The following is a 14,997-nucleotide window of genomic DNA, read 5'->3' as shown; positions in this document are numbered from 1 at the left end:
CTGCAAGTTATTAGATTCACTTATTTTCTCAGTTAACAGTTATATTTTAAATAAAATTAAATAGTTCAAAACAAATAAATGCAAAATATCCACAAGAATTGTTAGAATAACTTGATTTATTTCTGTTAATTGTAAGCATGCAGCTTCTATTAAAACAAGAAAGTTAACATAAGAAATTTTAAACAATTTAATATCATACCTCAGAGACAAAAACTTTTTAGCTAAACTCATATTTCCATACAGAATCGCCCTATGCAAACTGAGAGCAGAAATGTGTTCATCTAAAAAGTAAAATATATAATAAGAAATTTCATAATCTAATTCAGTAACATGTTAAGTATTCTACTAAATTCTGTGAAAGTTATGTTTATCATATTAATATCTTATGTATCAATATTTCCATTACTTTAAATGTTGTTAAATTAAGAATGAAAGAGAACATTTGTTGTTATTTAATTGATTTTTAAATTAAAAGGAATTTACTTTTCTAATTAAAATCTTCTAATAAATAGAAATTTCAAGAATTACTGTAACTGATAAGAAATATTTATATATTTTTGTTTTGAGTTAATAATTAATTCATCATATAAGCTTGAAGCTTGTACATTGATGCAATACAAATCGTTTTATTTAAAAGATAATAATTTATCAATTAAAAAACAATAAATGTACATATAAAAAAACATTAAATTGATATATAAAATAAAACTTTTTTAATATTTTAGTAAGTGATCTTTCTCTACGTTGGTTTTTTTTTAGAATTCAGATTTGTAAATACAATTTTTCTATCACCCTTAGTTTAATAGAATTGACATATTAAAGGTCTATAAAAATTAATATAACTGATATTACGGGATGTCATAAACTTACATTAAAACTTCTTAGCATATGCGTCCTTTTATAGGTAGCCTCAGGTACATCTCAAATTAAAGTCCAACAGCATCTATATTAATACTCCAGTTGCCTTTGTAACCACTTTCCGACACTGAAATATCTACTGTCAAAGCAGTGAGTTCGAACAAAGCAGAGCAAGCAAGCAGTGAATAAGTAAAGTAGAGTAACATTTCACCTCTGATCAGTCCTTTATTTGTAGCCCAATAAAAATCCTCTCTTCAATTTTTGCTTCTCTTACATTTGTGAATTTCTGCCTTATATACAAGAATCCTTGACTGTGCTTCATAGCTTTTACAAAATATTTTTACTAATCCCAGTTTGTTTGAAGGGATGGTAAAATAATATTCTTTTAACTACTAGAGGCATATTAATAATGTTTTTTTTTTTTTCACCAGGAGTTAGATTCTCACATTTTTGCCTAACAAAAGAGCTATTACTTTTAAATCCCCACACACGTTCTAACTGTGCTTTTTATAATTAACTTTTTCTATAACAGTTTTCATAACATCATAGGTTTCTTTCTTATTAATTCCATCACAGATAGAAAAAAAAGGATTACTATTATTATAAACCACTTTTTTAAGCTGTACTTGTAGGAATCAATGAAAAGGTGCCATTCCTCAGGTTCGTGAACTTGCCCTAACTGTAACACAAGCTTATCAATATTTATAAAGTAAACTAAGTAATTTTCTCTAAGTAATTCTCTTCAGCAAATATTGAGAAAAATTTTTCTGTTGCCTTTGATAGCCTGAGACTTTTATATTTTTTTAAGTAAATTCTAACCTTGCAATCTTGAGTTAAACGTTCCAAAGTTTAAATCTCTTACCAAATCAGTTTGCTCACCTTGTGCTATAAGATGTGGCTCAATGGGATTGTAATTTAAAGTCTGAATTTAAATATGATAGTCATCTTCCACAATGTCCGCTTCTTCATTACTGTTCACATGAAATAAGTTTTCAGGAACCTTGGGAAGTGTAATAGATTCAATGTTAGGTACAGTTCTGAGTGCAGATGGCAATGAAAGATAGAATAGTGTCTTTAGACTTCTTAGAAATTCCAGACACAATAGTTAGAAATTACAATTGATTAAATGATCTTTTAGTTCATGCCAAACCTTAGAGACACCAAATGGCAAGACCCTTTTTTCATATGCCTTTTAGCCAGTCTGTTAAGTTGACTCCACAGTTACCATAAATTATATGATGAGCCCATGTCTTTTCCTGATCACCAATTTTACAGTCAAAGTACAATTTACAAGCTTTTTTAGCTAAAGGTGTAATAAATATTTTTCTTATGCTATTTTATATTTAACTTACCACAAACTTAATAATAACTGTTTGAATCATTTACACATTTAAAAGGCATTATGAGACTTCACTGATCATTCACTTAATAAAGTTATCACAATGATGGAAGAGATTATATTAATAAAAGCAGTTAGCTAACAAAGCCAACAAGTTTTAGATTGTTTTGAATTGTACAGACATGATGAATGTTGTTCAGGTATGCTTTAAAAGAGAAGTATGATGACATAATATAGTTTAATGTAATGATTTATGTTATAGTTTCATAGTTAGCAGCTTATTAATAGAATTAAAAATATATACTGAGCATACAAATATAAAGTAAATCTTGTAAAACAATAAGCATACGAGTATAATCATGCATCATATAACATCAACAATTTTCAAAATTTAAATTTTGGAATTTTTAAAAACATAAAGTAATGTAAAAATTCTGACTTCAAGACTCATTTTCAACATTAAAAACAGAGTGGTTTCATGTATCTCACATGATAAGAAACAAAACTTATGTTTATCAGTGTAATATTAACTAGCTGATATTAATTTATTTAAATGATCCTTGGTTTTTAACAGACAACCTTTACACATTATTACCATAATACAATAGCTTGCATTATTTAGTAATAACTGGTTAGGAATTTGAGTTCTTGTAGCTATTATTTCATTGTTTACTGGTGCTGGCTGATAAAAGAAGCAGAATTATGCAGATAGAAGAAGGTATTTTAAGAAGGCACAAGGAATCTTCCAAAATATGAAAAACATAAGCAGGTAGTTCGAGTCAGCCCTACTGGGAATTCAAACAGCTGACTGATGAGGATACTAATTACTGAGCTGGAAAGTATAGATAAACTGTCAAGTAAAATGAAGAAGGTATGTGCTGTGATATGCCTAACTAAGAAACACACACCACCATCTACAATCCTAGACACCCAAAATAAATTTATAATCTAACACTTAACATAATAAAAGGCTTATCTTATCAGTGGATCTTATATTGGCATTCATTTCATCTTATTTAAAACTGTCAAATAACTTTCATTACCTGACATAATGCATAAGCTAGTAGAACATATAGACCTAATATATTACATTTTTATACTTTTTAATCTAGATTTATTCTGTAAGAAGAATAGGGAAGCTAACTTTAGTTTATATACATTTTAGCTATTAATTGGGCCCTAGAAAAGGCACAAGCAGAATTATCCCCAAATAATACCACTAAGAACACAGCAACCCTCCTCCTTCTTTCATTTGGCTTTCAAATAGTGCCAATCTTTAGCTCTGGGCTATAGGCAGAGATACAGCAGCAACTGAATTAATTTCCATGTTACCAGCCAAGGAAAAATGCAAAGGATGAGGAAACAAAAAGGGTGGTAAGAAAGATCATCTTAAATAAAACCTCTGAGCAATTGGCAGAGTGATGCAGCCCTTTCATTAAAAAAATACCATCTCAGGAAATTTTTTTTTTAATTGACATTTAAAGTTTATTACTTTCAGTAAACATTACTGTGAACCTGGATCAAATCAAATGATTATGAAACCACAATAAATGTTATTGTTATCTCAAGTTCCATGAGTTCTGTCAGCATATTTCTCTTGAGATGTTTAGAGAAATGTTTGAAAACATTTCAAAATACTGCATTAAGCATTTTTGTTGTTATAATGCACAGTAATATTAACAATTAAAAATTTATAAAAATTAGAAATGTTTATTTTACAAAAATTAAATAGTTTATATATATTAATTAACTTACTGTATGCATTAAACAAATTATTTTAACAAAATTTTCCTGTTCAAAAAAATATTAAAAAAATTCATACTTCTTTGGAATTATAAAAAATTAAGAATACCTTTAAAAATACTTCATTTTAAGACAGTTGCATGAACAAAAACTAACCATAGCTAACTGTAATGTTAGTTTCATAATGTAACTGAAAATATTATTTGTTTTAGTAAGTATCACTTAAACTGTATTTAGTCAAATCTACTAAAATAGCAAAACTTAATTACACATAAGTTAATTTATCTTAATTATAGTGGTTTCACTATCATTCCACAACCTATACTTTAAAGTAGCCTAACATACTGCTCCATTTACAAAAATGATAAGAACAGTTATTTCAGAAAAATAACTTTATTCATTGAATTTTTTGCTAAACATTTTAAATCACAATTTTATTGAATTTTGATTTTCCAAATCCCCTTTTTCAAACCCCATCTTGGTGATAAAGTACCAAGTGTAAAGTGAATCTAAGGTTGAATTAAAACTAATCCTAAAAATACAGCACCTTATTTATTACTTAATTATTATTAACATCATCTGTGTTCTGCCTGATAATAGATCCCTTACACCACTGCTGATTCCATCCATTTCTGTCCCAAGCCTTCTCCTTCATCCCCTTGTAGTTTTCAATCATCACCACTTCTACTAACATCATCTTTCTTCTTCCTAGCTTTCTTGCTTCTTCTACTGACTCTTCCAATGCACTTGTCAAGATTCCACTTCCCCTAATCAGATTACTAATCTTTTGTGTATTTCCCATGTATGTGCTTTTTCTTCTTTAATCCTGTTCATTACTTTTTTGCTACTTACTTTATCCATCCTCTACCATTAAATCCTCTGTTATTTACTTCCATTACTTTAGTTTTTCCTACATTATTTTCATTCCATACTCTTTCATTATTTCCTCCAGGGCTGTTAATAAGCTTTGAAAAGCGAGTGCCATCAGTTAGAATTATCACATCATCAACAGACCTTATGCATCTTATTTGTCATTCTCCTCTACTTAATCTGTCTTCTCTCTTCTATTATATTATATTCTTTATCATATCTTCAATGTAAATGTTGGTATAGGTGAGAGGCAGCATCCGTCCTTGTTCAACAGCTAGACCTAGACCCTCCCAGTTAGTCATTTTTACATACTTTCGTTGCTGCTCCTTGCTTCATATAATTCTTTAATTAACCTTCTGTTTTACCATTCTATTTTTTCTCTTTAATCTCCATTTTATCCCGTTTGACTCCATCAATTGCCTTCTTTAAATCTATGAAACAGAGACTCATTCTTCTTCCTCTATCTAATCTTTTTCATCTTAGTTTTTTCTTTTTCATCATTCTTAGTAGGCTGAAGACATTTCTGGCTCCTTTCCATTTCCTGAAGCCAAACTATTCCTCTCCTGCATTCTCTTCCATTATTCTTAGCAATCTCCAGTTCAGGACTCTTAAAAATATTTTAGCAGTAAACTTAACGTTCTGTGTTTTTAATATTTTCTGGTGCCTGTTTTTTTTTGTTTTTTTAACTGGTAACATTACCATTTTCACAAAATCTTCGAGCTGATGGTACGTCCTGTTACTTAGTTTAACTGTTTCTTCTACTCTTTCCTCATTTAAGCATTTTTAAAATTTTGTGGCACGTGTATCTACTCCAGTCAATTTTCTTCTTCATTTCTTTAATTGCTTTCTGTACTTCATTTTTTAAATTTGATGGTCTTTATCTTCTTCAGCTACCCTCCATTATTTTTCTATGTTGTTCCTCAGATTTCTTTCTTGTCATATACAGGTCCTTCACATATTCCTTCCATCTTTCTCTTACTTCTTTCTCCTCAATGTAGAGTTTTACCATCCTTATCCTCAATTTCTCTCACATTACATTTATCCCTGCTCTTCACCTTCCTATACATCATATCATAGTGGCGTTTCTTTTCTAGATCCTCAGCTTTTTGTATTTCTCTTCTTAAATGACTGTTTACTCTACAATACATCACTCTTTCATTTTCTGCTGTCTTATTCTTATACCACCTTCTTTCTTCCATTTTTCTTTAGAATTTCTGTTGTTTCCCATAGTTTCAATTTCCCTCATAATAGCCTACTTCTTTCTCTGCTGTTTTTACTATAGCATCTTTTTATTCTCATTCAGGTCTTCTCACTGTTCTCATTTTCCTTTTTTCTTTTCTTAATTGTTTTAGCTATATTCTCCCATTATTTCCTCATCCAATTCCTTCAACTTTTCAAGATCCATGTTTTAACTACCTTTGCTTCCTCTACTTTCTTTAAAGCTATTCTCAATCCCATTATAGCACTCAATCACTATTGATATCTGCATGGATAATCCATTGAGTTTCTTAACCATACTTCCACATCCTTCATCTACTAAGATATGATCTATCATCTGACAGCAAGCTTACCCACATATATATATCCTCCTTTTATAGTTTTTGAACCAAATGTTGATTATAAATAACTTTTTCTCTTGGCAAAATTCTACTAATCTGTATCCCCCTTGCATTTATTGTCACTATTAAGCTGAGTATCAGCCAGTTTATCCAGTACATTAACCCAGTGATGATAGACTCTGTGATGAAAAGGGACCAATAGTACTTTACCTAACCAACAAAAAATACATTCATCTTTGGGTCTCACACAAATTCAGTAACCCATGGTAATATCTGGTCTCCCATATCAAAACACAAAGAAATTCTCAGGATAACCAATATATGTCTCAGCAGGATATCATGGAAAGTTCCCTGGCATGTCCCATGCATTTTATGGGCACCCATCCCTTGGATAGAAAATTACCAGTCTTGGTGATATGTAATAGAATATATAGCAAATATAGCATGGAATATTTGAGATCTGATTCTATAATCTCTACGTGAACATGAAGACATCAGTTGGGATCTTATTATGATGTACTTAATACAAATGTCAGGCTATGAAATTTTGGTATTAGTGTAGTAAGCAATCTACCGTTGTAGTTGGTTCTTAGATGGCACCACTGAAACACTATATTGAAATAAAAAAATAAAATTATAAATATAATCTAACCAAACTTAACCTACGCTTGCTTCGCTCGCTAACCTTGACTAGCAAGCATAGGTTAAATTTGGTTAGATTTTATTTATTTTTTATTTCAATATAGCATTTCAGTGATGCCATCTAAGAACTAACTAACTACACTGAAATTTTTACTTCACAGGAAACCTTGAAATATTGAATGGACACTTTTAAGTACAGTTGAAGGTTATGCTATTGAAATGAATGGTGAAGTCTAAATAAATCATATGTAAATTCTATTTAAATTAATACATAATTATTCATAATCTTCACATCAAGAAATGGTAGGTGTCCTACTCTTGTAATAATAGAAAAAAAATTGTGTACCAGATAAGTGCCGAAGATATTAACTGAAACACACAATAAAAAACATTTTGTTGCAGCACATGAATTTTTGCGGCAGGAAAATGAAAGTGATGAACTGTTTGATCACATTGTTACCATTGAAACCTGAGTTTTTCATTTGAACATCGAGACAAAACGCAGTCAGTGTGATGGCGCATTCATCATCTTGACTGAAGAAGTTCAAAAAAGAACGTTTGGTAAAGAAGCGTGTGGCTACTGTGTTTTGGGACAAAAAGGGTTCCTTGTTTGTCAAATTTAGATATTGCAGAACTACTGTGAATGATGATAAGTACTGCAAAACGTTAAAAAGTCTCAGAAGAGCTGTAAAAAACCAATGACGTGGGATAAAAATTGGAAAATTTCTGTTAGAAAATCTTCACTCATTCACCCTATAACCCTCACTTAGCTCCCAGTGATTATTTTATTTTTCTTCGTATTAAATAGTGGCTTACATCACAATGATAACAAATTGAAAAATAAATATAGTTTTTATGAGTAAACAATAAAGTTTGTTCATATTTTTCAGTTCTGTTTTTATCTCAAAATGGATCTTCCTTTAAAAACCCCTCATATTGCTTACCATCTGTTACACCTGAATGAATAACATTTTTCTCTATCACTGGTTGAAATTCTCCAAACTGTACTATGCAATTACAACTTTAAGAAAATAATATAGAATTTAAATAAACATACTATTCTTCTTTCTTTTCTTTTTTTAAATTTATCTTTGTTTAATTGCTCAGATTTAAATAATATTCAAATCAGAAAACACCACAGAATTCTGTAATTTTAATCACTTGTTTGAAAAAAGAAAAGTAACTGTGTAACAATCAACCAAAAAAAATGAACAGTCCAACCACCAAATTTATAAAAAAAGAAGAAATTTGTAAAGTTCACAAAATTTATACTAATCTTCATACATCTTTTGTTTAAAACATATTACTGTATGTTAAAAGTTAACATTATGGACAATGAAAACTTTCAAACAAGCTATTTATTACTTATGAAGATATTTATGACATTACCTTTAGTGATTGCCCTTATAGTAGAACTCCAAATAATATCTGCCTCTGAATTACCATTTGGTTTCACTATTCCAACTCTAAAATTATAACATTCTTGCGGAGCTAATTGTTTTATTTCTACTTCTGTTCTAAAACCCCTAAAATTTAAAAACATTTATTCACTTATATTTATATATTTTATACAAAATGTACTTCCTTAACCAGAACAGCATAAGTACATAATACTAAGAGTATAACTCGAGATCTGCAAAATTATTACAACACATGGCATTACAGCAGATCCCAGTTAATTCAAACCAAATTAATGAATAAAAATAACTATATAAATACACTTAAGAAAAAGATAAATAAAAGAAATTATAAAATTCCAATATTCTGAATATTTTATACATACTAACTTTAACTTTCTAAAAATACAGTTGCAATACAAATAATTGCCAGCCTCCATGGCAGAATGGAAGCATCCCAGATTTTCATCCAAAGGTCCCAGGTTGAAAACTCCATAAGCGTTGCATTTTTTTATACACCAGAACATTTTATACTGTTTGATTCTAAAAAGCCAGCCTATTCATCTTTTCTTTGGATGCAGAATAGATGATTGTAAGGAATAAAGCTTACAAGCAGTAAAGGAATAAAGCTTACAATAAAGCAGTAGTTTTGGAAAAGAGATTTTGTTAAACAAAATGCCTCATGAATGGTTGTATTTCAGAAAGTCTGAAAAATCATTAATGGGTGCAAGCAATTAAATAAAAGTGATTCTAATTTTCCTTTAAGTGACTTAGAGTTTATCCGATCCAAATGTAAATACAAAAAAAAAACAATTATTGCATACCAGCATAGTCAATTTTTTAAAAAACACCTCATAAAATTAGGACACATATATAGAAACATTAATCATTACTTGCAAATTTGATTTTAGCGGATAAAACTAAAATCTCAACACAATTTATCAATATGAAATTCTCCAATGCAATAAACTTGGTAAAAGCAACATATTAAATAAACAAACACTTCATACACTATAATATATCATTTAACTACTTGCTTAACAGACTTGTTAATCTTTTTAAGTCAGTCACTCATTAACAACACCATCATTAACTTCACTGAAGAAGGAACTTTTCCTCTATTGAAGGAAGTTATTCTAATCTATAATAGTCAGTCAAACTAATTTTTAATAATTTTATAAGCTCTGTCCTAGAAAACTTCCAGTTCAAGGAATACTAGTTAACAGCTTACAAATTAGTAAGATTATACTTATATTTTAAAGTTTTCTAGCAGAACAGCTTGTCCTCTTTAATTTTTATTTACCATTATTTTCATAAGATTAAACTTCTTCAATTAGATGATTATGCATCAAACAAGCTTAAAACTCGGACATACAAATAAAGAATGGAATTTTGCAGAAATTGAAAAATGCCAAGCTGAACTGAACATTTGCTGCCAACTCATCAATATATAAAATTATTGATACCTCTTTTTTTTCGTTGATACCAAATATTTTTTTTTATCTGTGCAAATAGAAAAATCTAGAATGTCAACAGATAAATTAGCCTTACTCCAGTTATGGACAGTTGTATTTACTTATAGCCATAAGTATTGAAACTTAAAAAAAAAACAGTAATGCAATCTAAATGTTAGAATATCAATGTTGAGTGAACAAGACATTTTAAAATAGTAACTAACCTACCAGTATTTTGTAATCCATCCCCACAGTCGCTCTTTAAGCTGAACTTTATAAGTAGGTTTATGTTTGAAATTGTTCACTGCATTCCATATTAATGTAATAGAATTTCTAGTGCTTGCTTTTGATGACAATTTTAATGTACAATCTTCATCACAAATATCATTCTAATTAAACAAAGCAAAAATTCAAATTAACATCAAATTAAAATAATTAGTAATTATTTAAAGTACCTACTAGAGATTTATTAAAAATCTTTTTTAATTCATAGTTATTATTTTACCCATTTTCAAATTAGTGTTTAAAGCTTGCTAAATGCAATGCTTCAGGAATTTAGTAATAACACCTTGAATATTAGAAACAGAATTACTCTTCATTGAAAGGCTAATTGAGATAATAAACAACTTTTCATTAACAAATGTGACATCTTTCATTCTTTTCACAAATTCCTAGTCATTTTATGATGCTGAAAATTTACAATGTCTGCAAATATTATCATGTATACAAAAATTTGTGCAAATACATTTAAGATAAAAAAAACAAATAATATAATATTTTAAAACAATTAAAACTAAATATTCAAAAATTGATATTTTAACAGAAATTTACTAAGAACCATTTGTTATGTGCATTTAAAATTTATGCAATAAAATAACTAACATTTATGCAAGCAACAATTTCTGAAGACATGATAAATTATTAAACAATCAGGTTGCCTTAGCAATCTGATTGTTTAATCAAACAATCAGGTTGCCTTAGCAACCTGATTGTTTGATTAATAAATGCTGAATTAATTTATCTTTCTCATTATGTTAATAATAACATTAATGAGAAATGAAGAACTTGAGACCAATAATTTTTTTTTTCTTTTTTGTTGTTTGTGGGCGAAAAACGCCTGGGCGTCATCATCGCCCGGTACATTATTAGTAAAAGGGTACAATAACTCCGAAATAATAAACTATACAAGGTGTAAATGTAGTATTAATCATATAATAAAAATTTACTAAAACAAGCCAAGAAGGCAAAATAAAACTCAAAACTAATACCACAGACAAAGTTGATAAAATATAAAAGTTAAAATAATAGATAAAAGAAAGTATATAAAACTTACCTATATAAGACCAACAAAGATTATTAAAGAGATTGTAATAATTATTCAAAAATGTGAGATTGCTGAAGTCATTTTACATGTAGCTGTAGCTGTTCTTTTGTAACCTACAATCAGAAATATGTTAACAAAAATAATAAACCACATTTTTCATATTCCCCAGCAGCAAGCTTCAAGTTTATCTGGTGAATTAATTCATCACTATTATAAAACTTATTATTAACTTAATTATTAAAATCTTTAAACAAATTTAAAATGATATTGATAACTTTAAATTCTTTTTCTAGGCATAATAATTTTGAGGGGATATGAAATTTTGGGTTCGTGATTAAAATACCATATAACAAAATACTATTTGAAATAATAAAATTTAGTTAACCTCTGTACCCAGTGGTCACATTTTCAAGACTCCTTTTTTTTAATAGATTTTTTCATTTTCCCTAAGACTAATGTATGTTTATCCACATACCAAAATCTAAGAGAAATTGTATGTACTGTTTGATATACAACTGAAATTGGATGTTCTGTTGTCAGAATACACAGATTATCTGAGTTAACCAAGTTTCTACCTTTTCTTAAATTACCATGGCTTCATTATGGGTAAAATTGTCCCCAAACAGATTTCTGATTGGGAACCACTTTATGGGTCATCAACCAAATAATATAGAAGCTATTTTCACTAGTTGTAATTTATACCATTATACACTCTTAAAAAGCTAAGTTTGTTAACGTATGAACTGCAAGATCACTCCACACTAAAATAATAATTTGAGTAAACTTTTTTTACCTGTTTAAAAGTTTACTTCTTCCCAATCGTTGGGTTTCATATAAAAATTCACTCTACCTACATTCACCCCCTGATTTCATTTCTTTTGACATTATAATTAATAATTTGCAAATAAATAATCACCAGAATTACCAGGTGCTTCTTTAGGTATCAGTTCTTATAAACTGCTTAGTAAAAACGGTCAACAAAAATGTACAATTTTGAAAAATGTTACATTTTATGAAGTTTTTTCAATTTTATTTTCATTTTTATTCTTATTAAAATGTACTTTCAGAAGCAGGAGTAACCACAAAAAAGTAATGAGTACAAGGCCTGTTTGGTTAATGTGAAAGTTCAAAATCTCCCAATGATGTTTTTTAAAATTCTGCTTTAATTTTTGACTATCAAATTTTTCCACTAAAACACGCCCCCTACTGAATAAATTGTATGAAAACCAACAAGAAGGTGCTCCCCCTTTTCATTATCACAGTTTGAACATAAGAATATGATTTTGTATTGTTCCCATGCTACAGTTTTGTATGTGAAGTATGACCAAGTTAGAACCCCGACTGTCTGAGTGAAATAATCCAATTAAAAAAATTTTCTCCTAAGTTCTGATAAATTCAGAACAGGCTGCCTAACTTTTAATAAATGAAAAACCAAAGTAAAACTTAAAGTAATTCTAAGTTTCACCAACTCTATTTACCCAGATATCACAAAGTATAAAGAACTCTAACATGAACTAAAATTGTCATAACTAAATTTCATTATCTTATCCAGGCAATTGTAGTACTTAACAACAAAAGCCTGAACTCAGATCTTTACTGTTCTCACTTATACAATAGAATGTACTCCCTTGTAGATTAGGGGTATATAAAAATGTAGCCATCATATTTAGACGGTAATGGATGAGATTTAAGAAATAACTTAAGAATCCATCTGCCTGAACAAGTATCTTTTCACAACAGATACGCTCACACATAAAATTTGTACCCATTACTTTCCATAGGTAAGAATTACAGGTGGTACTAGTTAGAAGTGCAAACGTTATTGTAGCTTGATGGATTGAGACTTACCTATGAATTTCCATTGTGTGGATTGTGCAGAAATGTAGGTCTAACTTATAAGTCTACACAATGTTGTTGCTGCTTTTAATGTAAATTCTTTTTATACTGCTTTTATATGTTTTTCTATTGCTGTTGTTTTTAAAGTAAACTCATAATGTTTATATTATTAATTTCCCAGCTGTACAGTTACACAGACTAACAGTACAGTGTTCTATATAAAAGAAAGTATGCTAACTGGGTCAGATTTTGCATGTTAAGGTTTTTACAGATTTTGACATTTCATGATCCCATCTAACCAAAGAATACAGTTTTATCATTGAAAAATTAAATAAGACTGTATGTACATGCATGTATGTTTGCCTGTGTGGTTTTTTTTTTGTTAATACCTCTTAAGGTATCAGACATCAGCATACCTTATCGATATCAGCATCCAGACAGAAGAGATGGTCCAACCTTCCTCAGCAACTCAATGGGAAGCAGAACAGCCAGCATGCAAGAAAACTACTGAAAAAGATTATTCTTTCATTGCAATCACCCCACCACAAAGAGATAGAGAAAGAAGGCAAGCAAAAGAGACATACTTCAGATCTTCATCATCCTCTCCTGATCATGAAGAGCAACAAACCTACCTGAAGTTGAAGAAGAACTTTCTTCATTTGTCACAATGACGTATTGTCTCTCCTGAGGCATGAACATTAGGGATGTGGTAAAATTTAATTATATAAACCTTCATGAATTTACAAGAAAATCTCAGCTTGGGCTCACAACTACCATACATTACCTTTTTTTCCTTTCTTTCCTGTTTAGCCTACGGGAATCACTGTCAGGTATTACTTCAAAGGATGAATGAGGATGATATGTATGAGTGTAAGTGAAGTGTAGTCTTGTACAGTCTCAGGTCAACCATTTCTGAGATGTGTGGTTAATTGAAACCCAACCACCAAAGAACACCGGTATCCATGATCTAGTATTCTATTTTTTTTGTCTGGTTTGTTGCAGGTCTCCAAGATTCCCTATCTAGTGCTAGTCGTTTCATTTCAGTATACCCTCTACATCCTACATCCCTAACAATTTGTTTTACATATTCCAAACGTGGCCTGCCTACATAATTTTTGAATACTAAATCCATATAAAAGTAACAGCCGTTACTAGGATTTGACTGTTGGAACTCTCAACTTTGAAATCAACTGATCTGCGAAAACGCATTCACCAGTAGACAACCTGGTGGGTTACACTAACTGGTGAGTTCAAACTCACCTATGAACAGGCTTTATAAGATGCAAAACAAATCTCACTCTGAAATATATTGAAAGAGACACAAGATGACACTGTGAACTGATTCAGGATTATGTACAAGTACTAGCACGACCTCTGATGACTTACTCCTGCACCCATGATGAGCTTATATCAAGTAAGAACAAGGATATCTATGCAGGCTTGTTTCAAAGGAAGGTATATACACTTCACTTCAGACTTTCTTTCTTTTTCCTGTTTAGCCTCTTAACTACCGTTTAGATAATTCTTCAGAGGATGAATGAGGATGATATGTATGAGTGTAAATGAAGTGTAGTCTTGTACATTCTCAGGTCGACCATTCCTGAGATGTGTGGTTAATTGAAACCCAACCACCAAAGAACACCGGTATCCACGATCTAGTATTCAAATCCGTGTAAAAATAACTGGCTTTACTAGGACTTGAACGCTGGAACGCTCGACTTCCAAATCAGTTGATTTGGGAAGACGGGTTAACCACTAGACCAACCCGGTAGGTACTTCACTTCAGACTGGATGGATCAATTTAACCCTTTCTTTTTCCTGTTTAGCCTCCGGTAACTACCGTTTAGATAATTCTTCAGTGGATGAATGAGGATGATATGTATGAGTGTAAATGAAGTATAGTCTTGTACATTCTTAGTTCGACCATTCCTGAGATGTGTAGTTAATTGAAACCCAACCACCAAAGAACACCAGT

At 30.1% G+C, this 14,997-nt stretch overlaps 1 long non-coding RNA gene across 1 annotated transcript; it reads right to left on the bottom strand.

The window, feature by feature from the left end:
• Nucleotides 1–194: 194 nt before the first annotated feature.
• On the bottom strand, nucleotides 195–11,302 carry LOC142320964 (uncharacterized). The gene is made up of 4 exons (XR_012755524.1): nucleotides 11,196–11,302; nucleotides 10,091–10,251; nucleotides 8,401–8,537; nucleotides 195–281 (listed from the first exon to the last, which is right to left on the bottom strand). It is a non-coding gene; the product is annotated as an uncharacterized LOC142320964 (long non-coding RNA).
• Between the last annotated feature and the right edge of the window lie 3,695 nt (nucleotides 11,303–14,997).

This window comes from Lycorma delicatula, chromosome 3, assembly GCF_047948215.1.
Source record: "Lycorma delicatula isolate Av1 chromosome 3, ASM4794821v1, whole genome shotgun sequence".
Classification (NCBI taxonomy): domain Eukaryota; kingdom Metazoa; phylum Arthropoda; class Insecta; order Hemiptera; family Fulgoridae; genus Lycorma; species Lycorma delicatula.
The sequence above is the reverse complement of the archived record's forward strand: the minus strand, read 5'-3'. Positions and strand labels throughout refer to the sequence as shown.